At 38.4% G+C, this 25,241-nt stretch overlaps 1 non-coding gene across 1 annotated transcript; it reads right to left on the reverse strand.

The window, feature by feature from the left end:
- Positions 1-22,385: 22,385 nt before the first annotated feature.
- On the reverse strand, positions 22,386-22,491 carry LOC122096565. Its single transcript, XR_006145340.1, has one exon. It is a non-coding gene; the product is annotated as a U6 spliceosomal RNA (small nuclear RNA).
- Between the last annotated feature and the right edge of the window lie 2,750 nt (positions 22,492-25,241).

Consider the following 25,241-nt stretch of genomic DNA (forward strand, 5'->3'; position numbering starts at 1 on the left):
TAACGACCAGATGGCTGGAAGTGGAGCTGTGGCGGTGGTAAAGCCTCAGCCTTGGGAAAAACAGCTGAGGAACTCATCGGGCCCTGAGTTTAAGCCAAGGGATAGCCTCAAAAAATTTTTCAAAAAGAGAAAGCCACATTTATGTATCAGTGCCCTACCTACTTATGTGTGTATATTACCTGCCTGATTGCAAACACACTGTATGCAATACTTCTTCTTTTATTTAGTTATTTATTTATTTTTCAGATATGATCCTTACGCATCCTGCATCATTCTCTTCATTTCAGGCCCATTGCTTTCTCTTCCAGGTTTCCAGGCCTGTGTCCTTACATGATGCACACTGAAGCTCTCAGCAGTCTTTGTTTACATTTTATTATGAGGACAATGCAGGAACAGTCACAATTCAGGCAGGGGAACAGAAGATAGGGTTTCTTAGAAGTAACCAGTCTTCAGAAAATTAAACTTGGGGACATAAAATGGAAGCAAACATATGTAAAAACTACCATTAAGAAAAATATGAGGGGGCTGGGAATGTGGATTAGTGAGAGAGTGGTTGCCTAGCATGCAAGAAGCCCTGGGTATGATTCCTTGGTAGCACATACACAGAAAAGGCCAGAATTGGTGTTGTGGCTCAAGTAGTAGAGGCTACAGAGAGTGCCCAGGCCTTAAGTTCAACCCAAGACCTGGCAAAGAGATACCTAGATAGGTAGGTAGGTAGGTAGGTAGGTAGGTAGACAGACAGACAGACAGACAGACAGACAGACTGACAGATAGATACATAGATACATAGAAAGAAAGAAAGAAAGAAAGAAAGAAAGAAAGAAAGAAAGAAAGAAAGAAAGAAAGAAAGAAAGAAAGAAAGAAAGAAAGAAAGAAAGAAAGAAAGAAAGAAAGAAAGAAAGAAAGAAAGAAAGAAAGATGATAGATTAATCTGGTCTTGGACGTCAAGAGGAATGAAGGGAACACTCCCTAGTCATGAGGCCTTCTGCAGTGTGCCTTCACATAACCACAGAGTAGGAAGACTGTCTCTTTCCCACTTCTCAGGCAACCAAGAGCCCCAGAGCCAAGAGGGCAGAGCTAGGTTCTATCTCATGTGCTTGGAGACAAAATAGAAACAGTCCTGCCTCTAGTTAGTCTGGGGATTTGCATTAATTATGTGGAGAATGAAGGAAGGAGAATGGACTGGCAGAGGTAAAAGGGTCTTCAAATCTGATAGATGGAGAGTCAAAAACCCACTCCCTAAGACCAGAGTACAGCGTTTTTCTACTCTGTTCCTCCCCTCCCCCCCAATAAACTGGCTCTCTATTGGTAACTTAAGGGTAATCTGAGGCTCCCTTCACTTGAGGGAGGAAGGTTAATTAGTCATTGTTTGAAGAGGCTGAGTAAAGCCTGACCCTGGTGCAACTTTAACAAATGTTACAGGTTTTCCCCCATTGCTGGCTCTGCCTGGAATAAATGAAGTGGTTTTGCAGCTCACTTCCCTGTTGAGTGTATACATTCTGCCTCCTAATCCTGTAGGCCTGGTCTCTGCACCTAGCCTGGCTTTTGAAACTGTTTTCTGTCCTTCAATTACAGAGTTACACTGGAGTTCTTCCTGCTACCAGGGCTAGGGCTTGGATCCTGAGAACTTCATTTGAATCCAGGATAGGTTAATAATGTTACTTTCCTTCTTCTATAGCTTGAGAAATCTAAGAACATTTAATGTGCAAGTAACTTCTCATCACCAAGGGAAATACAGGAAGCTCTTGAACACCTGACTTTTCAGTAGTGGAAGTCATTTTGTCATAGATTTCCTGCCCTGGCTGGCTTCACCCTGTGATCCTGAGACCTCAGCCTCCTGAGCTATGGTGATGGGCATGAGCTACTTGTGCTCTGCTAGGTTCAGAACTGTAGTGACATTGGCAATACAAATCAACAGCTTATCACAAAGGGCTTGTGGAGCATATTAAGCCTTTCAACCTTGGACCTTTAAGAACCCTGTAGGACACAATATTACAATGCTACACTCTGAGATGATGGGCATATGTATGTCCTACACTTGAACCTTGAGCTCTGACTCCAATTCTGGTGTACATCAGTGTTCATCTTCCATAGAATGTTCTCATAATTAGCAAATAGGAAAAGTATGTTAATTAACCCTCACTTTTTTCCAGTTGTGTGTCTCGAACTCTAGCCTGGGCACTGACACTGAGCCTTTCAGCTCAAGGAGAACACACTACCACTTAATCCAAAATGCCAGATGGGGTCTTTTGGTGGTTCACTGGAGATAAGAATCTAACAGGCTTTCCTTGCTTAAGCTGTGTTTGGACTGTCGTCGTCAGCACTCAGCCTCCCAAGAAGCTACGGTTCCACTAATGAGCCACTGGCATCTGGCCTATTGTTTTTGACAGTCCTGTGGCTTGATTTTAGGGCCTGGGTACTGTCTCTAAGCTTCTTTTTCTCAAGCCTAGCCACTCCACAGCTTCTGGCTTTTTCTGAGTATGTGGCACTGAGGATTCAAACGCTGGCATTCATGCATGCTGAGCAAGCACTTTACCACTAAGCCACATTTCTCGCCCCACCCTCACAATTTTATCCCTCACTTGCCTATCCTCAAGAAAACGCTTCTGAGTATAAATCATCTAAAGAAAACCTGAAAGGAAAGTTCCAAAGATAAATAAGAAAAAGCTCATGATTTTGAGAGAGTCTAATCATGTGAAGACTGTGACAAATGCTTCCATTTAATTATGTTTTATGTTTCAATACTTAATAAACTATTAATGAAAATGAGTCAATGTCCTAAATTAGTGGGTTTAATTTTATAATAGATGTGCAAAATGTAATAAATATTATGTGTATAAAAATACTAAATACAGTAATCAAGAAATAAATGAATCAAAGAAAAATAAAATACAAAATCATTTTTTGGAAGGGTCCAGTTGTGGGGCCTGAACTCTGGGCCTGGGTGCTGTCCCTCAGCTCTTCAGTTCAAGGCTAGCACTCTACCATTTGAGGAACAGCGACAGTTCCTGATTTTTTCTTTTTGCTTATGTGGTGCTGAGGAATTGACCCCAGGGCCTCATGCATGCAAGGCAAGATCTCTACCACTGATCCACCTTCATCATAATATGAAATTAACATACATATGTAAGTATATAGATAATATATTACACATGTATTGAAATATTTTTTCCATTGCAGGGCCTTCATTCAGGCCCTGGGAACTCTAGCCTGAATTTCTTTCTTCATGGACAGTGAGCTTCGCCTTCACCCATGATGCAAAATAGTTACCTGGACAGTGAGCTCAAATCCTAGCAATGGCAGAAATACTGGCCCCAGTTCCAAGACACTGACATAATTTTTTACTGGAAGCAGTTATGTTTATTTAGTTCCATACTGAACATTTTAAAAAATGTAGAATTTTGTACAGCTATTCACTCAGAAATCCTTCCCTTACCTACAAAGTGGTTCTCTGAGAACTACATTGTTTGTCTTTGTTCGTTTTTTATTGTAAACATATTGTACAGAGGAGTTAAGTTTACAGGAGCAAGGTAATGAGTGCATTTCTTATTGAGCATTGTTACTGCCTCCTTTTTTTTCCCCCTACCATCCCTTCACTCCCATCTCCACAACTACCTCCTCCTGCTTAGGTCAGTGACTTAGTTTTCCATTTTTGGATGGCACAAGGTGTGAACTCAAGTAGTAGCAACTCTTCCCTCACATTGTTTCAGATTTACCAAGACCCTGAGTTCAAATCCCAGGCTAGGAAAGAAAATTAGCAGAAATTCCAAACTAAGGAGTTTATTTTTAAAATATTTAGTTAAATAATTATTTTTCTTTGTTCTTTTTCTTTTCTTTTCTTTCTTTTTTTTTTTTTTTTGGCCAACCATGGGGCTGGTACTCAGGTCATGGAAACTCTGCCTCAGCTTGGAAATCCCTAGGCTCGGGTGCAGCCTCTGGCCCCATAGCTGATCCTAAGATCCTAGGCCCATGGGGCTTTCTGGAAGAAAAAAAAACTGGAAATCAGAAAAAGTTGCGAGCTTCAGGGGGCTGGGATTTTATTATTTTTTTCTTTGCACCATCCTGGGTCTGAATGACATGGCTACAAATTAGATCTGACTTGCCATTGCTGATGGCTTGTTGGCTATCAGTGAAGCCATAGGCCAACCTCTGAACATAGGCCCTGGGTTCAAATCCCAGTCCTGACACCAATGGCAGAAGATCACAAGAGACTCATTCCTATGTATAGGAGTACTGATTGAATGAGTAGTTTATGCATACGTCTAGTCTAAAATTGGATGCAGTAGATCTAGAATGTTGATTGATCTTAACTTATAATTTTATAAGCATGAAAAGAATAATATTCCTTCAATGGTGGCATAATAAATGCCTAAGAGTTGGTAGGAACGTAGTAGGTGTCATTGAATCATAGATAGATGGCTCTGGCACTCTTTACCAATATATATTTATTTGTATACCACAGTCTGTCTATCCATGTATCACTGTTCTGGCCTAACTTGGGGTTCGATCTCAGTGCCTGGGATCCACCTGACAGCTTCATTGGGTAGAGGTTGCTGTGATCACACTCACTTATCCATGAATTGGGCCTGCTAGGCACTGAGTTCATATCCTAGCACTGCCAGGCATGATGGAGAACACAGCTAAAATCTAGATGCTATGTGATAGGATGTAAACAGTGTAATATATGGTATAGGTGTCATCAGAGTCAATAAAATAAATGGTAAATAAATGAATAAAACAAGAAATAAAATAAATAACCACACCAAACACAATATGGACTGAACAGCTGTATGGAAATATAAATCCTATCTTTAAAATGTATATAAGGAGTATCTTTTCCAGGTCTTAGGCTTGAATTCAGTCCCCCTAGGAGGAGAGAATGGCGGGAGATCTTGAGATACTCGTTTCTGGACCTAGGAAGAGTCATGGAATGCGATCAATCTCATCCTTGAATGAGTAGTGCATGCATGATGTGAGTAGGAAATGATAGTCAAGACTCATGAGGTACCGATTATTTGTAAAGAAGAGTTGATGAAGCGTGACAATAAACATCACAGTCATGAAATGGAGGCATCAGGAAAGATCCAAGAATAGGTAGTCACACAGATTGGATTCCATCACAGATCACCATCTCTCCTACTCTATACAAATATGTACTTATTTGCATACTTCCTTCAGCTTATGAATGGATGATTATTGTGCTCCCAACTCTCCCCTCAGGGGGGCTCAATCTCAGGTCCTGGGAATGGCTGAGCTCTTTCGTGGCTCACAGGCTAGTGTGCTCATGTGGACCAATTCTCCAATTGGGCCTGCTAGCCTCCGAGTTCAGATCCCAGCCCTGCCAAAAGATTCATTTTGATGTCAGAAGCCAATCATTGCACCTGTTTTCCTTTCCTTTGCAAGTACTGGATCTCAGCTAGGATGAAGAATGCACGAGCCACCCTGTGGCCAGGGGAATAAGTTGCTATCCATGTCAACCCAGTTATACCTGTCATCATATACTCAAGAAAATACACAGTACATCCATGAAGAGCATACAAAATAAAGAGAATAACTACACTCAATGCACGATGCAGTCCACACACAGATGTGAATATACATCCCATGTTTCAATGATGCATTGAGGACTATTTTGGCCCCCCTGGGGCTTAATCTCACTTCCTGGGAACGACCTAGATCCTTAGTCACTCACAGTCTCGTGTGATCATGTGGAGCCATTGGGCAGTTGGGCCTCCTAGGTTCTGAGTTCAAATCCCAGCATTGCCAAAAATTCACCTTGATGTGAGAAGACAGTCATTGTGCCTGTTTTCCTGTGCTGTTCAAGTTCTGGGTCTCAGCTAGGTTGAAGAATGTATAGGCAACCTTATACTCATGGGAATAGGTTGTCATCCAGTTAAACAGAGTTATAGCTGTCATCCTATACTCAAGAAAATACACAATACATCAATGAATAAGACAGAAAATAAAGAGAATGACTACACCGAACACAAGATGTCGCCCACCCATGTTTGGAAATATAGATCCTCTGTTTAATTATGAATTCATGACTACATTGGCCCCAACCAGGGCTCCATCTCAAGATCCAGGAATGGCCTAACTCCTTAGTGGCTCACAGGCTGGTGTGCTCACCATGACCCATTCACCAATTGGGCCTGTGAGGCCTTGAGTTCAAATTCCAGCACTACCAAAAGATTTATTTTGATGTGAGAGGCCTATGGTTGCACATGTTTTCCTGTCTTGTGAATGTCCTAGGTCTTATTGAGACTGGAGAATGCTTTACAGGCAACACTATAGCCATGGGAATAGGTTGTCATGCATGTCAGCACAGTTATATCTGTCACCATAACAATAAAATACACAATACATCCATGAAAGAGACACAAAATAAAAAGAATACACTGAACTCAAGATGCATACCACACCTATGTTTACAAAAGGTGTGCTTGCTCTTTTGTCCAGTGCTGGGGCTTCAAATCAAGCCCTGGGCCAGGCCTGACATTCTAATCTTCAAGGATGGTGACTTTCCCTTTCCCCCACAGTGCAACAGAGCTACCCAGACCTGAGTTCAAATCCTAGCACTGACAAAAGATTCATCCTGATGTCAGAAGCCAGTTGTTGCACATGTTTTCCTCTCCTGTGAATGTCCTGTATCTCAACTAGGATGAAGAATGCATAGGCAACCCTATAACCATGGGAACAGGTTGTTATCCATGTCAGCACAGCTATATCTGTAACCATTCTGAATAACATATATAATATTTCCATGAATTAGAGACAAAATAAGAAGAAATGCACCGAACACACGATGATGTCCACACATGTATGTCAATATATATTTTATGTTTAAATTATGAATTTATGACTATAGTGACCCCCCTGGGAATCAATGTCAGATCCTGGGAATGGACTAGCTCCTACATTGCTCACAGGTTGGTGTGTGCACCTTGATTTATTGGCCAATTGGTCCTGCTAGGCCCTGAGTTCACATCCCAGCACTAAAAAGTGGATCCTGGAGTAAGAAGCCAAGTGTGAAACTTGTTTTCCTTTTCCCTGAGAATCCTGGGTGTCAGTCATGATGGAGAACATTTCTACAAATATAGATGCTCTGTGATAGGATATCATCAACATTATAAACAGAATCGGTTTCATCATAGTAAAATCAACAGTAAATAAATGAATAAAACAAAAAATACAAGGAACAACCACACCAAACATGTATGGCCTGAACATCTATAGGTAAGTTCAAATCCTATCTTTACAATGTATTTAAACAGTATGTTTTCCAGGGCTGGGGCTTGAATTCAGGACTAGTGAACAGGTCTGTATTTCTTATCTTCAAGTACGGTGAGCTTCCCCTTCATCCACATTGTTGGAGATTTACCCAAATCCTGAGTTCAAATCCAAAGCTTGGAAGAATAAACAGTATGAATTGCAAGCCAGGGAGCTATTTTTTTTTCTCAGCATGGAGCTTGAACTCAGGTCATTGCATCTCTGCCGCAGCTTTGATTACCCTAGGCTGCGGTGCAGCCACTGGACCTACAGCTGCTCCTGGGATCCTATATCCCCAGGCCTTGCAGGGAAAGCAATGCACAGCATTGCTGAAGGCTGGCAGACTATCAGGGAAGCCATAGGCCCACCTGGCAACATAGGCCCTTATTTTGAATCTACTTCCTGACACCAACCAATGGCAGGAGACAATAAGAAACTGGTTCCCAACCATAGGAATACCAAGGTCATGGGTGAATGAACTAATGGTGAATGAAGCTCCTATGTAATTAGACAGCATCATTTCAGAAGGCTGATTGATTTTATTATTTATGAACCATTAAAAGAATATTATTACTTTCAGGAATGAAATAATTTCAGGACACTGATTGATTTCATTAATTAAGGATTTAAACAATAACATTAATTACATAGACACATAATAAATACCCAGGAATTGGTAGGAATGTAGTCTATATAACTAAATAATGTATAAACATCTCTGGCACTCTATAAAGATATATATTTATTAGCGTACTGCCATATGCATGTCAATCTGTTCTTATTTTGTTAACCCCTGTGGCTCAATTTCATCTCCTGGGAACAGCCTGTCAGCTCAGTTTGCCCCAGGATGGCATGTTGACATTCATCCATTCATGAATTTGAGCTTATAGGCCATGAGTTCAGATGCCAGCATTCCCAAACAATGAATCTTAGAGTAAGAAGCTGATGGTGACACGTTTTACTTTTCTGTGAATGTCCTGGGTGTCAGGTATGAAGTGAAATACATATGCAGACCTACATCCTATGTAATCAATGTAGTCAATGCTCTATGTGCCATAATAGTCAATAAAATAAAAAGTCAATACATAAATACAACAAAAAATAAAATAACTACAGTGAATGCAATATGGAGTCATCATTTGTATATAAATATAAATCATATATGTAAATTGTACATGAATAGGATGTTTTCTAGTGGTGGGGATCGATTTCAGGCCTAAGGAACAGACTTGAATTTATTGACTTTAAGGAGGCAAGATTTCCTTTCCCACACAGTGCAACACAGTTACCCAAACCATGAGTTCAAATCCCAGTCCTGGCAGAAAAAAGGACACCTTTATAGTATCTGAGGCCCAATTCTTAGGTATTTCATTATGCCTCCATTTTATGAATGTGATTGTATAAATGATTAATAAAGTATCAACTAAAGTGGATCAGTGTCCTAAACTATAATTGTGTATAATTTTATCCTAGAATCATTCAAGAATTGCCCATTCAATCATGACATACATCACATTCCATTGGTAATCATATAGATAGGAATGAGTTTCTTAGGATCTCCTGCCATTTGAACATGGCAGGACCAGGATTCAAACTGTGGGCACCAGATCCCACCACTTCAGTCCAAGGATAGGGAACTCACAGGTCTGTGCAAGAACATCAACAAGACCAATGATTAGGGAGGCACCAATGGCTCTCAACAGTTCTCCTTGATACTTACAAGGTTGTGATGGGAGGATCATGGTCAAAGTCACCCTAGGCAGGTAAGTCCTTGAGACCCCTGTCTAATTTCAGTGCCAACAATGCCAGAGGCCCTGTGGCTCTAGTGTGGAGTGCCAGTCTTGAGCAAAGGCAGGTCACAGACTGTGCCCAGATCCTGAGTTCAAGGTCCGGGACTGGAAACAAACAGACATACACAACAATCTGTGCAGTCATCCAGCTAAAGCAGGTTACCCTCTTGTCCCCAACTGAATTGGACAGAGTTCTCTGGGAAAAGGACTGGGGGAGCTGCTGTCATCTTGACTCCTCCCATGCTGCTTGCATCAGAGGATTCCGTCCACACCCCCATTCTTACATGGTTCTTTCTGACCAATGGGATACAAGAATGTTGAGGAAATAAGAGTTGGCTGAGTGGTGAGCAAGAGAGTCGAGGCGACTTCTGAGTATATTAGGAAATTGATGCACCTGACCCCTCCCTGAACCCTACACCCCTTCCCGCGGTGCCGGGTTTTAAACCACAGGCAATTGCACGCTGCCAGCCGGCCTAAGGCCCTGACCTGGTCCCTGCCCCTGGCCCTCTGCTCTGAGCCCATGTGTCTGCAATGCAACCATCATCGCAGTTCACCCTACGTGGAGCAGCCGCCAACAGCTTCTCCCAGCAGCACAGGTGAGTGGCCGCCCCAACACCACTCCCACCCAGGATCAAACACCCCTCTGGGGACACAATGACCCCCTTCTTGTTTCCTCTCCCTGGCTCTGAGGAGCCACATTGGGCATTTCTGAGATAGAGACTCAATATATGCTCAGGCTGGGCTGGATTGTGGTCCTCCTATCTGTGACAAGTATGCCCACTAGGCCTAGTCCTCTGTAGTTGGGATGTAGACATGCCACTCCATGGTCAGTCATAGGTTTAGATAGATTATCCCAAAATCTTAGTCCACAGCAGCTGATTCTTGACAGGTAAGTTTGGATAGATCCTCAACCATCTCCTCACAGGACAGTCATGAGGAAACAAGAGATGTATATAGAGGGCTCTCTGGAACATGGCTAGGCACAGAGGGAATGGCCTACAGATAAGGTTCTTGGCAATTCTGTGAGCATATAATAGGAAGATACCCGGAAAGTGCTCAGGTGAGGCCTGTTATTAATCATGCAACAACTGTGGGATTATGAGACAAAACATGGCTGTTTCATCATTACCCTATCCCAATGAGGAAGGGAATCCTTCACTGTGTTGAGTATTGCAGCTAGGAAAACCGAGGCACAGAGAAGCCAGGTGACATACTTTTGAATTCAAGTTCACAGGAAGCTTGGCATGACTTCTCTACCATCCTCCCTAGGACAATGGGTGCTATTCAGTCCACTTCCTGTGGTGGAAAGTCCACTTCTTGTCAGTCCACTTCTTGAACTCTAGGCCTGGGCGCTGTTCTCAAGCTCCTCAGCACAAAGCTAGCACTCTACCAGTTGAGCCCAAAGCACCACATCCAGTTTTCTGGTGGTTCTTTGGAGATAAGAGTCTCACAGACATTCCTGTCGGGGCTGGCTATGAACCACGATCCTCATATCTCAGCCTCCTTTATAGTTAAGATTAGAGTTCTGAGCCACCGGCAGCCGGCTTAAGTGTAATTCTGACTTTCTCTCTCTCTCACAGGAACTGGTTGAATGGGTGCTGGAAGAGGTGGCCCAGCGTCCCCATGTGGCTGGAACCCAACGTGGCCCTCTCATTCAGGAGTTAGGCTGTGTGTCAGGAGCTGTCTCGCTCAGCCTGTTGAAACAATTCCATGAGGTAAGCCCCTCTGTGCCCTGGCTAGACTGTGACAGTTATTCATTGTCCATCCAGTCTTACTGGACTTATTTTATTGTATTTTTGTCTACATCATTTTCTAGTACTTGGCCAAAATTATGATACATAATTACGGAATGAAAATGTAATGCCATTCTAAGAAAATCATTTAGGGCTCTGGTGGCTTTATGGTATGGTGATTTTCTAGCATGCCTGAAACCCTAGGTTCAATTTTTCAGTAACACATAAACAGAAAAACACTGGAAGTGGTGCTGTGCTTCAAGTGGTAGAGTGCTAGCCTCGAGAAAAGAGAAAAAAAAATTAAAAAGCTCAGGAATAATTCCCTAGCCCTGAATTTAAGCCCTGTATTGGCAAAAAATAAACAAACAAATTTAGTTAGTAAATGCAAAATAAAGAACCCATACTTGGAATATATTATTGCTCCTTGCATATTGACAACTGACAATAGTCCTTAATTCATGTACTTTATTTATATTAGGATACTGTGTTGAAAAAAAATGTTTTGTTCATTAGGTCACGGCAATTAATGCCAGGAATGTGCTTGGATGTCAGGTGAAGTTTAATTCTGGAAATTCAAAGATTCCAGGATTTTGTGTGGTCTGTGCTAATCAGAAAGGAAAAGGTAATCTAAGTGAGATTTGGAGATCTTTGTGGCCAGTCATGGCACCAAAAATTCAGATGCTAATTAACATTTGTGACAGAAGAGAAGGAATAACTCCAGATGGAAGGAATAAATAATAGTAAATAAGGTATACCAGAAACTGGTCTAGAGAACCATTTTTGGTTATTGAAGAACTAGTTATCAACTAGGCTTATTCCTCATTGCCTTTAGCACTCGAAATCTCTTAGGCTAGTTCTTAATATCTGTGTGATAAATGCATTTCATTCTATGCTGTTCTTTCATACTTGATCATCTCCTTTGCTTTCTAAAAATCTCAGTATTTCTCTATTTTTCTATGAACATTTTCTGTTACTAAATACACCTATACAGATGGCAGAGGATGCTAATGTAAAGGTCCCATAGCTCATGAGTCATTAATGTAACAACATGGAAAAGGAGGACATATTTATTATTACCTCAATTTTTCTGAAAAGCTGCAATGTCATCATTTGGTTAAATTTTCCATTTTTTGTTTACTTGGTATCATTCAGTGCAGCTAAATGCAAATATGAGCTGGGTGCTGGTGGTTCATGACTGTAATCCTACCTACTCAGGAGGCTGAGACCAGAGGATTGTGGTTCAAAGCCAGCTTGCTCAGAAAAGTCCATGTGACACTTATCTTCAATTAACCACCAGAAACCTGGAAGTGGTGCTATAACTAAAGTGGTAGAGCACTCAACTTGAGCTGAAGAGCTAAGGGACAACATCCAGGATCAGAGTTCAAGCCCCACGACCAACAAAAAAGTGAAATATGACTTTAAGTTTCCCCAAAAAGAAAGACAAGATCAATAATCTTCCCAAGCTGAAAAAATAATTCCAAAAGGATTGAGTGCACCTACTTTTGCTGAGTTAAGTTATAGCTTTTTGCTGGGCATATACTCTTCTTTTAAATATTGTCAAATATTAGCTTTATAATAAACTTCATCTAATATTTCTCTTTTCAAAAGAGAAGTCCATACAGTTGATGTCACTTGGGTTTCTTACTATCTTGGTTCAAAGCCAACCCAGGCAGGACAGTCTGTAAAATTCTTATCTCTAATTAAACACCAAAAAACCAGGAGTGGAGTACTAGTTCAAGCAGTAGAGTACTAGCTTTGGGGGCAGGTTGGCACACGTTGTTCTGGCACAGGGTCCAGCCTCTGGGTTCCAGCCCCAGAACCAGCACACATTAAACAAACAAGCAAACAACAAAAAAACCAGGTATTTCTTTGGGACACTCCTTAAAGGAGTACTGGTCTGAGAAGATGATCCTTTTGCTGATCATACTCACTGGATTCTGCTTGTTTGGAATCCTTATTACTCTGGAGATCTCAGGGCCAGACTAAAGGAATTGATAACTGACTCCTGCAACAAGAGAATCATCTCAGGGGTGAAATATCCATCCATAAGACACTTTAAAACCTCCATGTCTTTGTTTCTTTGCAATAGAACATTTTTAAAACAATGTTATTTCCTTTTGCTCTATGGCACTTTATTTCTTTTTGTAATACTCTCAACTTGAAGTTTACAGAACAGTTTTATATGAGTAAAGAACACACTTGAAAAAGTCAGGGACAGTTTCCATCAAGCCTTGGGATTCTTTTCTTGTATAGTGAAAAGGAAAGCTCAAGTTGACTGGAACTTTGCCATTCCTCTATGCTCCATTCTTCTCCTGGGATCAGTTTCCACATCCAGTAACAGTTACTTCCAGTAGCAAGCAATGGTTCTGCTTGAGGTATAATGAATGTTTTCTGGCTACACTGAAATAACACAAGGACACTTTTGGACCTGAGGTAACAAGTGTTTCAGAGACTATTTAATAAAGAGAAAATATGAAATTTATATTGCTTGTAAATACATTATCCATGAGTACATTGAGTTCAAACTTTGTAAGTTCTCTGTAAATTAAGGTAAATTTTAAATGGGAAGAAGGTTCTCAGATCATTCTTTTTGTGAGGGTATGTGTTGCACATTATTTCCAAAGTGTACATGAATTAACAGTAAGACAAACAATAGTAATAAAAGGGGAAAGAGAAGTTCTGTGTTTAAGTATAAGGGTTCAATGTACAATAGAAGACTCTACAAATAAAATGACATTGATACAATAAAGCCAAGTCCAGTATGTAGATTTATGGGAGTGATATAGAGAAAACATTACTCCTAAGTGGAACACGAAGTATGAGGCCATTCTTTTTCTAAATCACGCTTGCTAATCACACAACTTTATAGAAAGTAGAATGGAAGAATAATTCTGGTTCCAATGCAAGTCAGGTATAAGAGCATGGACTTAACTGGATAAAAAGTCCATCTTGAGAGAGCAAGGATTATACTAGAAATGAACTGTTGGCTAAGGTGTTATTTCTTTTTCTTTTTCACTTTTTTTTTGGTTGGTGATGTTCTTGGCACTTGAACTCTGGGCCTGGGCACTGTCCCTCTGCTATTCAGCTCAAGGTTAATGCTCTACCACTTGAGCCACAATGCCACTTCCAGTTTTCTTGTAGTTAATTTGCGAAAAGAATCCCTGAGACTTCCCACTTGGGCTGGCTTTGATCCCCAATTCTCAGATCTCACCACCACCCAGCATAAGATCACATTTCTAACAGTGTACACTCAGGATGTGTAATGTCTATGTTCATCTATCTTTATATGAATTCTTGAGTTAAAAGTCTGGGCTACAGTTTAGACTTTACACTCACAAAAATATTTGTAGTTTAAAAGTAGATACTCCTGGACAAATAAAACCTAAGAATGTAAAGGAGTCTGGGAATTTCAGTTTGCATCCAGCTGGGGCAGAACAGTCTTTGCAACAGTAACTATAATTAAGCAGCCAAAACTTGGATTGGAGCAATGACTCAGGTGATGGAATACCAGTCATGATCAAGATTGCTTGAGACTTTTGGATACATACATACAAACATACACATACACACAGAGACACTTACATGTGCACAACCAAATACACAAATGAAACAACTCTCAGAATATGTAGAAAAATTAGAAAACAATAGAAACTATGTCCTGGGTAATACTAGAATCAAGTGATAATTTTTAATATTAGAAAGTCTCAAGTTAACTTTCTTCAAAATTGTTTGAGAATATTACATAGGTAGGGGCCAGAGATAGTAAGAGAGTCAAGTAATCATTATTAAAGGGATCAGATCCATGGAAGAAAGAATCAGAAACCCCTGCAGGTGCATCTGAAAATACTCATATACTGTGTCAAATTTTAGAACATATTTGAAAATAGTACATGAACAGTATGAGCAGTTTAGTGGATAATATCTCTGGAGAAGTTCAGAATTGCTAATCTGTATCTAGATTAAATAAACCAAGAAACTATGGCAGGGCAATGGGATACATGCCTTCTAGCATTCAGACTAAGACAGGAGATTAGAGAGTGGAATTACATAGTGATACCTTCCCTGGACCAGGTAGTATAATTTTGTCTTAATAAAACAAACTAGACAAGAAAGGAATACACAGTCATACACACACACACACACACACACACACACACACACACACACACACACTCACACACACACACACACACACACACACACACACACACACACACTGGAATTCTATTCAACCATCAGAAAGGATGACTTTTCACCAGTCTTATGGAAAATGAAAGGCTTGGGAACTTTGTACTAAGAGAAAAGAGAAAGGAATGCAGACTCAGAGCAATATAGGTTTCATGGATTCATTCATGGTAACTAGAAGGTATCCACAAACCTACAAGTAAACAAGACAGATTCTACCTCGTCCCAATTAAAACGGCCATTATCTAGAAATGTAACAATAGTAAATGCTGGCAGGGATGTAGCCAAATGGGAACTCTATTACACTCTAGGTGTGAAATTAAACTTGTTCAACCGCTGTGGAATGCAGTATGGAGTTTCCTGAAAAGACTAAACATAGATCTCTCTTAAGACCCAGTAATTTCCCTCTTCGGCACTAATCCAATAAATAACAAACAAGGTCACATTTAAGCTACCAGCAAAACCATGTTCAGGGGCCAGGCCCAGAATTCATTGACTGGAAAAAAGTTACTGCTGCTGGTATTTGTATCTGCAAATATGAAACTTTTGACAAAAGATACCAAATCATTCTATTTGCAGTATCTAGGATAGGACTTAAATGTAGTGGGTGATAAAATGCTTCTTTGGTGAATGTTAGGAAGAGTTAGACAGTCCAAGAAAATTGAGACTTTTTGTTGTTGTTCAGGGGGCTTGAAGTCTGGGAAGGGATAGTAGGGGGAAAACAAAGGTGGGGGTAACAATGCTCAATAAGAAATGTACTCATTACCTTACTTATGTAACTGTAACCCTTCTGCACAGGATCTTTACAATAAAAATGTGTATTAAAAAGATACAAGGAAAGCTTCTGTACTGAAAGGAAGTTGTATTTGTCACTCAATATCAGTAACGTATTGGTTTAAGGACCACAGGTATATTAAAACTTTGGATACTCAAATTCTCTACATGAACACAGTATATTATTTATATTAGAATCTGCCCACAACCTAGTGCAGTGTGATTGCTATGAAACTTTTACTACATTACGTTTGTAATGAACAATAAAATCATATGCACTATCAAATGATACAATTTTTTCAGATTATTATTCTATTGTGAAAATACCATACACAAAGGGTACATGGGCAAGGTAATGAGTATATTTCTTATCAAGCATTGTTGCCTCCTCCTTTGTTTCCTATTCCCATCCCTTCCCATCTCCCATCCCCCCTGCTCTCCCCTCCTACCTATTACTCCCCCCAGCCAAACTTGTAAAGTTCATTTTTCAACATAAACCCTTGTACATCTCATTGTTGCAATGGGTCCACCTGTATCCCTATTTAAACAATTTGTTTTTCCCTTCCCCTCCACAAATTATGCCAACATCAAATACAGTGAAAGAAGGGGTTATACTGTGGGGGAGGGACATACAAACCAACAAAGAAATCCTCTTATAAATATGTTGGAAACAATCACAAGAAAGGAAAAACATTTGAATCCTTACCTTGGGGCTCATTTCCCCTAGCATCAACTTATCTGAACATTTCTGCTTGTCTCAGACATATATTAGTTATTGCAAATAAGGGAAACCATGGGACCTCTGTTTCTTTGGGCCTGGCTTACTTCACTTAATATAATTTTTTCCAAGTCTTTCCATTTCCTAACAAATGGGGCAATGCCATTCTTTCTGATAGAGGCATAGAATTCCATTGTGTATATATACTACATTTTCTTGATCCACTCATCTACTGAGGGGCATCTGGGCTGGTTCCATATCTTAGCTATGGTAAATAACGCTGCAATAAACATAGTTGTGCTGGCAGCTTTAGTATGGTCTTGTTTGTAAACATTTGGGTAAATGCCCAAAAGTGGGATTGCTGGGTCTTCTCAATTTTACAATTCATGAAATATAATATTAAAATTAGTTTCACTTTTTCTTTCTATAGCTGCGGAAATTAAAATTATGTATTAAACATTCAATATTAAAAAAATCAACAATAAGTAACCTATTATTCAAATGATATACTATTAAACTGTGATTTGAATTATAGTTCTAACAAACTATGATGTAAACAACATTTAATAGAACTATGAGTAGTATTTTTTAAACTTACCGTATTGTTATTTGTTACCTAATTGTGTCATTTGTTATTCTTAGTCTTAGTCATTTCTTCATCTCAATGGTTTAGTTTTCTATTTTATCTTTATTGGTTTGCTAATTATGCATTTTGTTTTCCCTTTTTAGTGACTGACATGAGGCTCAAAATATGTATGCTAGTTTATTACTTCCTATGTAAAAGTAAAATTACTGCTCTCCACAGCTGTTTCACTAAACTATACTACAGTATTTCGCTCACTCCTATCTCCTGTATTGAGGCTCTCATATATTTTATTTTATTTTTTATTTAAATTTTATGGTCAAGGTAATATACAGAGGGTTTATAGTTACATAAGTAAGGTAATGAATTCATTTCTTTTCTAACTTGTTTCCCCTTCCCCAATTTTATCCCTCTTCTATCCCAAAGTCCACCCCAAGATTATTTCCAACATATTATCTTGTGAGTATCACTGTTGCATAGGTTTCCCCTTTGTCTTTTGTCTCACCATTTTGTTTTTGCCCCTTTCCCTTCCCCAGTTCAGACCAACATATTTACAATACCCAGAGTATCAAAATCAACTACAGTGACTTCAGGCAACCATGGGGGGGGGGCGGATACAAAAGGATAAAAAGAAATCACGTAGTACATTAAGAACAACAACAACAAAGAACATGTCTTGGAGTTCATTTCACTTGGAATCACGTTATGCGGTCATATATACATAGCTATTGAGCTATTCTGCTCATCTACTAAGATTATCCTTGATGTACACAATAATGCTCCTCTATTATCCAGTAATCCCACTACTGGGCATTTAACCAGGTGACCACAAAAAAAGCCACACTAAAGCCACCAGCACAATTACGTTTATCACAGTAGAACTTACCATATCTAAGATAGGGAATCAACACAGATACCCCTCAGTGAATTAATGGGTCAAGAAAATGACACACACACACACACACACACACACACACACACACACACACAGTTACACATACATGGGATACTATGCTTACATCAGAAAGAAAGGTAACACCTCATTTTTAAGGAACTGGAAGAACTTGGAAAAAATCATATTAATTGAAGTAAGCCAGATTTAAAGAAACATAGGTCTCATGGTTTCCTTTATTTGTAATAATCAATTTACATCAAGGATAATCTCATGTATTTTATTTCAACATTTTCTTCTATGGTGAGCATGCAACATACTTGCTATATTGTTTGCTATTATTTCTGCAAACAGGAAGGTTTATTTAAAGAATTACATTCATCTTATACATTACTTAAGAAAGAACAACTAAAATAACAACCCCTACTAGGAAGAACAACTCCTACTTAATTAGCTTCATTCCTATGTAAGGCCAGTGTTGTCCCCTGTATCCTTATGTTGTATATTACAACTCTATACCTGTTCATCCTGTATATCTACTATCTTCTACATTGTGACCTGAATGCCCCAAGAGTTACACTCTGGTTTATTTTTTTTCAGAATTTCTCTCTTAATGTTTGATGTTGGTTTGTGTGTGTGTGTGTGTGTGTGTGTGTGTGTGTGTTTACAAAAATCAGAAGACAACATTTTTGTTCATGTAGAATACATCTTCCAGGTCATTGTAAGTTGTGGCTAAAGGGAGAAGTCTCTTGCTATTTTAAGGATGAAACAGAAAAAGATATTTTTGCTGGTACCACAGATGCTTTATTTCTCTGTACTTGAACACTGAACTTTGATTTATATCTTGGCTGTTGTGAATAATATGAATAACAATGAACTACAGATAGATTTACGAGTTACCCCGAGAAAAATAATCACATGATTGGTGGGTCAGATGATATTTCAACTTTGGATTTCTTTAGAAATCTGCATACTACTTTCTACAACCAGAATACTAACCTGTATTTTGACCAAGACTGTAGAAAATTTCCTTTTATCCACACTCTCACTAACAATATTACCTTTTATTCAAAAGGTAATAAAGGGCAGGTTTTTACTATCTGCAGTACCCAAGACTGGCCTTAGACTTAAATCCAACCTTTAAATGATTGGAATTACAAGCCTTTACCACCACACCTGGTTCCTTTGAGTGTTTTTGGTAAGAGTTATAATAGTTTTGATGTAGTATCATAGTAATTTTGAATTACATTTCTCTAATGACTTCTACTCACAAAGCATTAAGCCAGCATAGAAGTTGTATTAAACACAACTTTGTAAACCCAGTGTCGATTTTCAGGGCTTTATGGAGAACATGTCTATCAAGTTTTTTGTCAATCTCATCTTTAATCTCTCTATACAAAGTCAATAATTAATTCAAGGTAGTAGAAAGGAAAAAAATTAAGCAACTCCTACCACTTTTCAATTTTCAATAACATGATATTGCTTAATTATTTTCTGTTTACACTTGAGAATATATAACTCAATTTAGACCTTTTACAAGGTTGTATGTATTTTATTTATTTTACCTTGATTGTTCTTTCCAAAGCCTGCGTGTCTAATTTCCCTTGGTTTCTTTCAGTTTCAAGAAGTTCAGATTTCAAACTGAAGAATAAATGGAAGGAAGCAAACAAAAAAATATACAGTTCCTCTCAACTGATGATGCCTCTACAAGAATGAAGAAAGAGTTCTAAGGTCCTATGATAAGACATCAAAAAGAATTCATTCTTCTAGGACTTTCTTATCTTTGTGATGTAACTTAAATGATCTAAACCACAATATTATTGCTCAGATAATTTTGTATTATCAGTTTTGCACATTTTCATATGGACTTCACCTCAGTCTACAACATTCCTTGATTATTCTGTCCCTAATATTTTTACACTATCAAGACCTAAGATAACTAGTTTGATTTACAGCATAGGAAGTTATCCATCTGGCTTCCTTGGAATCAGAGCATGGTCAATAGATAACATTACTTCTGGTTGTTCACTACATGTAATGGTTTCTTTAATACTTATCGTATTCTATTTATTATTATGTTTTTAAAAAAACAGCTGGCTAAACTCAAAGCTCATTCATAGAAGTTTATGTTAAGTATTTCACAAGTTTTATTTCCCTTAATTCTTTTGTTTTTTTGGGGGGGTCCGGTCGTGGGGTCTGAAGTCTGGGCCTGGGTGCTGTCCCTCAGCTCTTCAGCTCAAGGCTAGCGCTCTACCACTTGAGCCACAGCACAACTTCCGGTTTTTTCTTTTTGCTTATGTGTGCTGAGGAATCGAACCCACGGCCTCAGGCATGCAAGGCAAGCACTCTAGCACTGATCAACCTTCCCAGACCCCTTAATTCTTAAGATAACATTTGCTATAATGCTAATGTTATTACCATTTTAGTGTTGGGAAAAATTGTAATTAAAGACAGTGAGAGCATGGCCCAAAGACACACTGTGAGGAAGGAAATGAGTCAAAGTTTCCAAAAGTCTTTCAGCAATACAAAAAATGTGGGTAAAATCTCTCCATTCTCTTACACTCTCAATTCAATATTCATATTGTCCAAGAAATAGTAGCATAGCAATTATTGCCCATGGTTATTATTTTCTGTTACATTTTGTCTTCAACACAGACTGTGTTGGTGATATTGGGTTATCATGCACAAAGCTGAGCTTACAAGAGAGGCAATTTTTTGGGGGGAGGGCGTCCAGTCGTGGGGCCTAAACTCTGGACCTGAGCACTGTCCCTCAGCTCTTTACGTCATGACTAGCACTCTAACACTTGAGCCACAGTGCCACTTCTGGCTTTCTTTTTCTACTTATGTGGTGCTGAGGAATTGAACCCAGGGCATCATGCATGCAAGGTAAGCGCTCTACCACTGAGCCACCTTCCCAGCCCTGGGCAAATTTCTTTTGTCCCACAGTTCCAGTTTCCTTTTTTAAAAGTACTAAAACATTTAAATATAATCACTTACTTTTTTATGAATCCAAAACCGAAAAAATTCACACATAATCACTCCAAATTGCTTTAAAAGTAGGAGATAATGAAACAGGCCCTGTGAAGTAAATTTTCTTCTACTTTTAAAGTAATTCTGTAAGCTATGTCTTGATTGGTCACATCTGTAATCCTAACTGAGATCTGTGGATAACAGTTGGAAACCAATCAGGGCAACATAAATTCATGAGATTATTTTTCAAAAATTGTAATGAACCAGCAAAGGCCCAGGAATGGAGATGTAGCTCATATATTAGATCAGCAATCTAGAAAGGATAGGCCTGGCCAGACCTTGAAGCTCTGATTTCAAATTCTGAGCATACTAACACACATGCAAGTTTGTGTGCGTGCATGCGCGTGCACACACACACATTTATTCAAAATCCTTCATATCAGTGTTTCGCATTAATTTCTTTGTTAAAAATATTTTATGAGTAAAATAAAGGAAATAAACTCTTCCCTCTCCGAATATTTTTGTACGTTTTTTATGTAAAAATACTGTACAGAGGAGTCACATTTACATGAGCAAGGTAATGAGTACATTTCCTAACAAGCATTGTTAGCTCCTCCTTTATTTTTCCCCTACCATCACTTCCCTCGCACCTCCGCAAGTACACTCCCTTCTTCCCTTCCCCAGCCTAAATTGTTCATTTTTTTTTAACATAGTGTCTTGCGCATCTCATTGTTTCAATGGGTCAACCTGTATCCCTATTTAAACATTTTGTTTTTTTCCTTCCCCTCTCCAAATTAGAGGAGCGTATATACAAGGTGTAGGTGCACCAACTTCAAATACAGTGAAAACAAGGGTTATAGCATAGGGGAGGAACATATAAAGAAACAAAAAAAATCACATCACACATTATAAGTACGTTAGAAACAATAGCAATAAAGAAAAAAAAACACTTGTGTTCCTATCTTGAGGTTCATTTTCTTTAACATCATCTTATTTGGTCATATGCAGATAGCTTTTGACCTTTTCTGCTTATCCCAGACATATATTAGTTATTGAAAATTAGGGAAACCATGGGACCTATGTTTCTTTGGCCCTAGTTAGTTCACTTAATTTTTTCCAAGTCTTTTGATTTCTTAACAAATTGGACAATGCTATTCTTTCTGATGGAGGCATAGAATTCCATTGTGTATATATACCACATATCCATTCATCTGCTGGGGGGCATCGGGGTTGGTTCCATATCTTAGCTATCTTAAATAATGCTGCAATGAACATAGTTATGCTGGTAGCTTTAGTATGGTCTTGTTTGTGATCATTTGGGTAAATGTCCAAAAGTGGGATTGCTGGGTCATAGGGAAGCTCTATGTGGAGTCTTTTGAGGAACCTCCATACTGCTTTCCAAAGTGGCTGAACAAGTTTACACTCCCACCAACCATGCAGTACTGTTCCCTTGTGATCACATCCCCTCCAGCATCTGCTGGAATGCTTCAGGAATTTGCCTGTCATCCTTATGCAGGGGCATGCTAATCTTCTCTGTATTTTTCCAATATTAGTGTACGTGATGCTGAATTGAGCACAGAAAACTTTTTATATTTAAAGTGTAATTGATTTTATTAAACTATATAATTCAACAAAAAGTACGTTTAAAAGAATCGTCGTGAACTTTTAGAAACATGTATTCCTTACATAAGCACACATTTAAGAATAAAGTCAAGATTGACATGTCAAAAACAAAATAATCCCAGATATTTGTTGTTCAAGATATGTGTAGGAGAAGGAATGCAATTATTCTATACAAGGCAACTGTCCTAATGAACACAGCAGCAAGTGTTAAGATTTGATAAAACTTTTAATGTTTTAAACATATTTAATTTTGGGAATTTACTTACATATGCAAAAACTAGGACTGTTTGTCAGGTCATAATACTTTTCTATAAAGTATTTAAGATTTATGGTAGCAGACATATACTACTAATTAGGTACATTTCAGAGTTTATAGAAACTTTACTAATGAGAAGTTTCAAAGTCTTTGTGTAAAGGAACAGAATAAAGAGTTAAGACTTTGTTAACTACAGTTTCTGTTAAAACAATAGGGCTTCCTTACTTTATATGTTAGCGAGGAACAAATGATGATATAAGCCATGTACAAATGATGAGATGAGCCATAAATAGTAATCTTAGTGGGTAACTTTAAAGACTGCACATAGTCTATAAAACTCTTGTTGAGCATCATAATCTTAGTCAGTTTTAAATGTACAGGAATATGAGAAAATAGTAAAATCTAATAGGTAGTACCCTTCAAATACTGAAAACACTGGTAATTGTTTTGTTTTTTATTTTATTAATCATTAATATTTAATTATTGGTTTTTCTTATTTGTAGTATTGTTTTCCTTGTTGTACTATAATACTATTTTTTGTAAGTCCTCATTAGGAGGTACTTTGAGAAGGTTACTGGGATGGCCAAATCATTTTTATAGGAGCATGTGAATTTACAAAGAGGAAAATTAAGAACAAAATATTTATTTAAAAAAATGATGAAGTAGAGTCTGAATCAGGAGTGTTGAAAAATGTCCATACCTAAAATCTTAGCCCTAGGATGAAGCAGCAGTATTACAGAGTTGAGGCCACAAAAGTGAGACTGTGTTTTTTTTTATTTTGATTTTGTTGGTCATGGGGCTTGAACACTGGGGCCTGGGTGCTGTCCCTCAGCTTAAAGCTAGCATTACCACTTGAGACAAAGCACCACTCCATCTTTTTGTGCTTATGTGGTGCTGCTGAGGACTCAAACCCACGGCCTCATGCATGCAAGGCAAACACTCTACAACTGAGCCATCTTCCCTGCACCTGAGATAACTGTGTTTAAAAAAAATCATCTAAACAACATTTGCTTTCTGCTTTGGGTTGTATAATGAAATATATGAATATCTTTTGATGTTTTTGTGAATTGTCGTACTTCTAAATTTATACTCACTTCAGCCACTTTATCCTTTTCAAAGTCATGAAATATCTCTGAGAGTTTGCTTCTGTGAAGATTGTTTTTGCATTTATAATTTCTTCTGAATCATTTTTATTTTTTGTCAAAATGACTTTATATTTCATGTTGATGGTTTATCATACATCAAATACCTTTAAATGTACATGAAGAGTCTGAAGATCGCAAAATAATTATTCTCATACAGCTCTTGTTTAGCTGTTATGCACTTTCAGCATTATGATATTTCTCTCTCTTTAACTCTCTCTCATTTCCTCTCTTTCTCTTTCATGCTCCATGTCTGCTACTTAGAATTTCTGCTGGTCTACTATAATCCTACAGAATCCACTGGTTTTGTGGGAACATGAGAGGGACCATCAGTTACCCTTACATTTCTTAAGAATTATAACAGTGACATGATATTATTCTTTTCTATTCTAAATGGCAAAAAACCAGATCTAGGAATTCCTTTTCACTTTTATACTATTATAAATTTTATCTCATAGGAATCATTGGGACGGATAGGATACTTTTAACCTCTGACCTATAAGTTCTTTTTCTTTTACAAACGAAACTTTTTTATTATCAGTAAGTAACTACATGTAATGAAAACAAAGCTATCCTATGAAAAGTAGGCCGAAGTTGTTCACAAGGATGGGGGGAAGTGAGCACAAAGGATGCCCGTCATAGAGCACAGATCCTCAGAGCAGTTTATCATGTACACTTTGTGAGAATGAAATGTGCTGGGATGTATAAATTAAATCACTGAACAACTGATATGTATATATATATATATATATACAAATATATTTATATATGTATATTTATTTATATATGCATATATGTCTGTATATGCCCTTATACATGTACAATGCATGTTATTATACACACAAATACACACATACATATATACATGTACACATGCACACAAGGAGAAAGACATAGATACAGCCAACACTAGTTTCACTACTTGCTGAATATGCCTTAGAGGGAATGCTTGGAACAAAATAATGTTGAAGATACGTTTGTCTCCAAAAGTTCTTTTACCACTCCTCTTATCTCTTAAAGCTGGTAGGTTTTCTAGATTCAACTTGTAAAATGCAATACAAGTGACAGCAAGTCACTCAGAAATCTCAGTAAGTAAAAATCATATGGTGTCTCCCTGCTCCCAACAGAATGGTTGCTCTTGTAGACCTTCTCAACAACCAAAGTAGATGGAGAATACCCTGGAAAAGAATAAAGTTCTATGGACTTAAATGGCATCCAACAGCCAGCATCAATTCCTAAGCAGATGAGTGAGTCCTCAGAAGTTTGGAGCTTAGGTCAACATTTAACCAACCCATGTGAAAAGTCT

The sequence above is a fragment of the Dipodomys spectabilis genome, unplaced genomic scaffold (genome assembly GCF_019054845.1).
Source record: "Dipodomys spectabilis isolate Male_0828 unplaced genomic scaffold, ASM1905484v1 ptg000376l, whole genome shotgun sequence".
NCBI lineage: Eukaryota > Metazoa > Chordata > Mammalia > Rodentia > Heteromyidae > Dipodomys > Dipodomys spectabilis.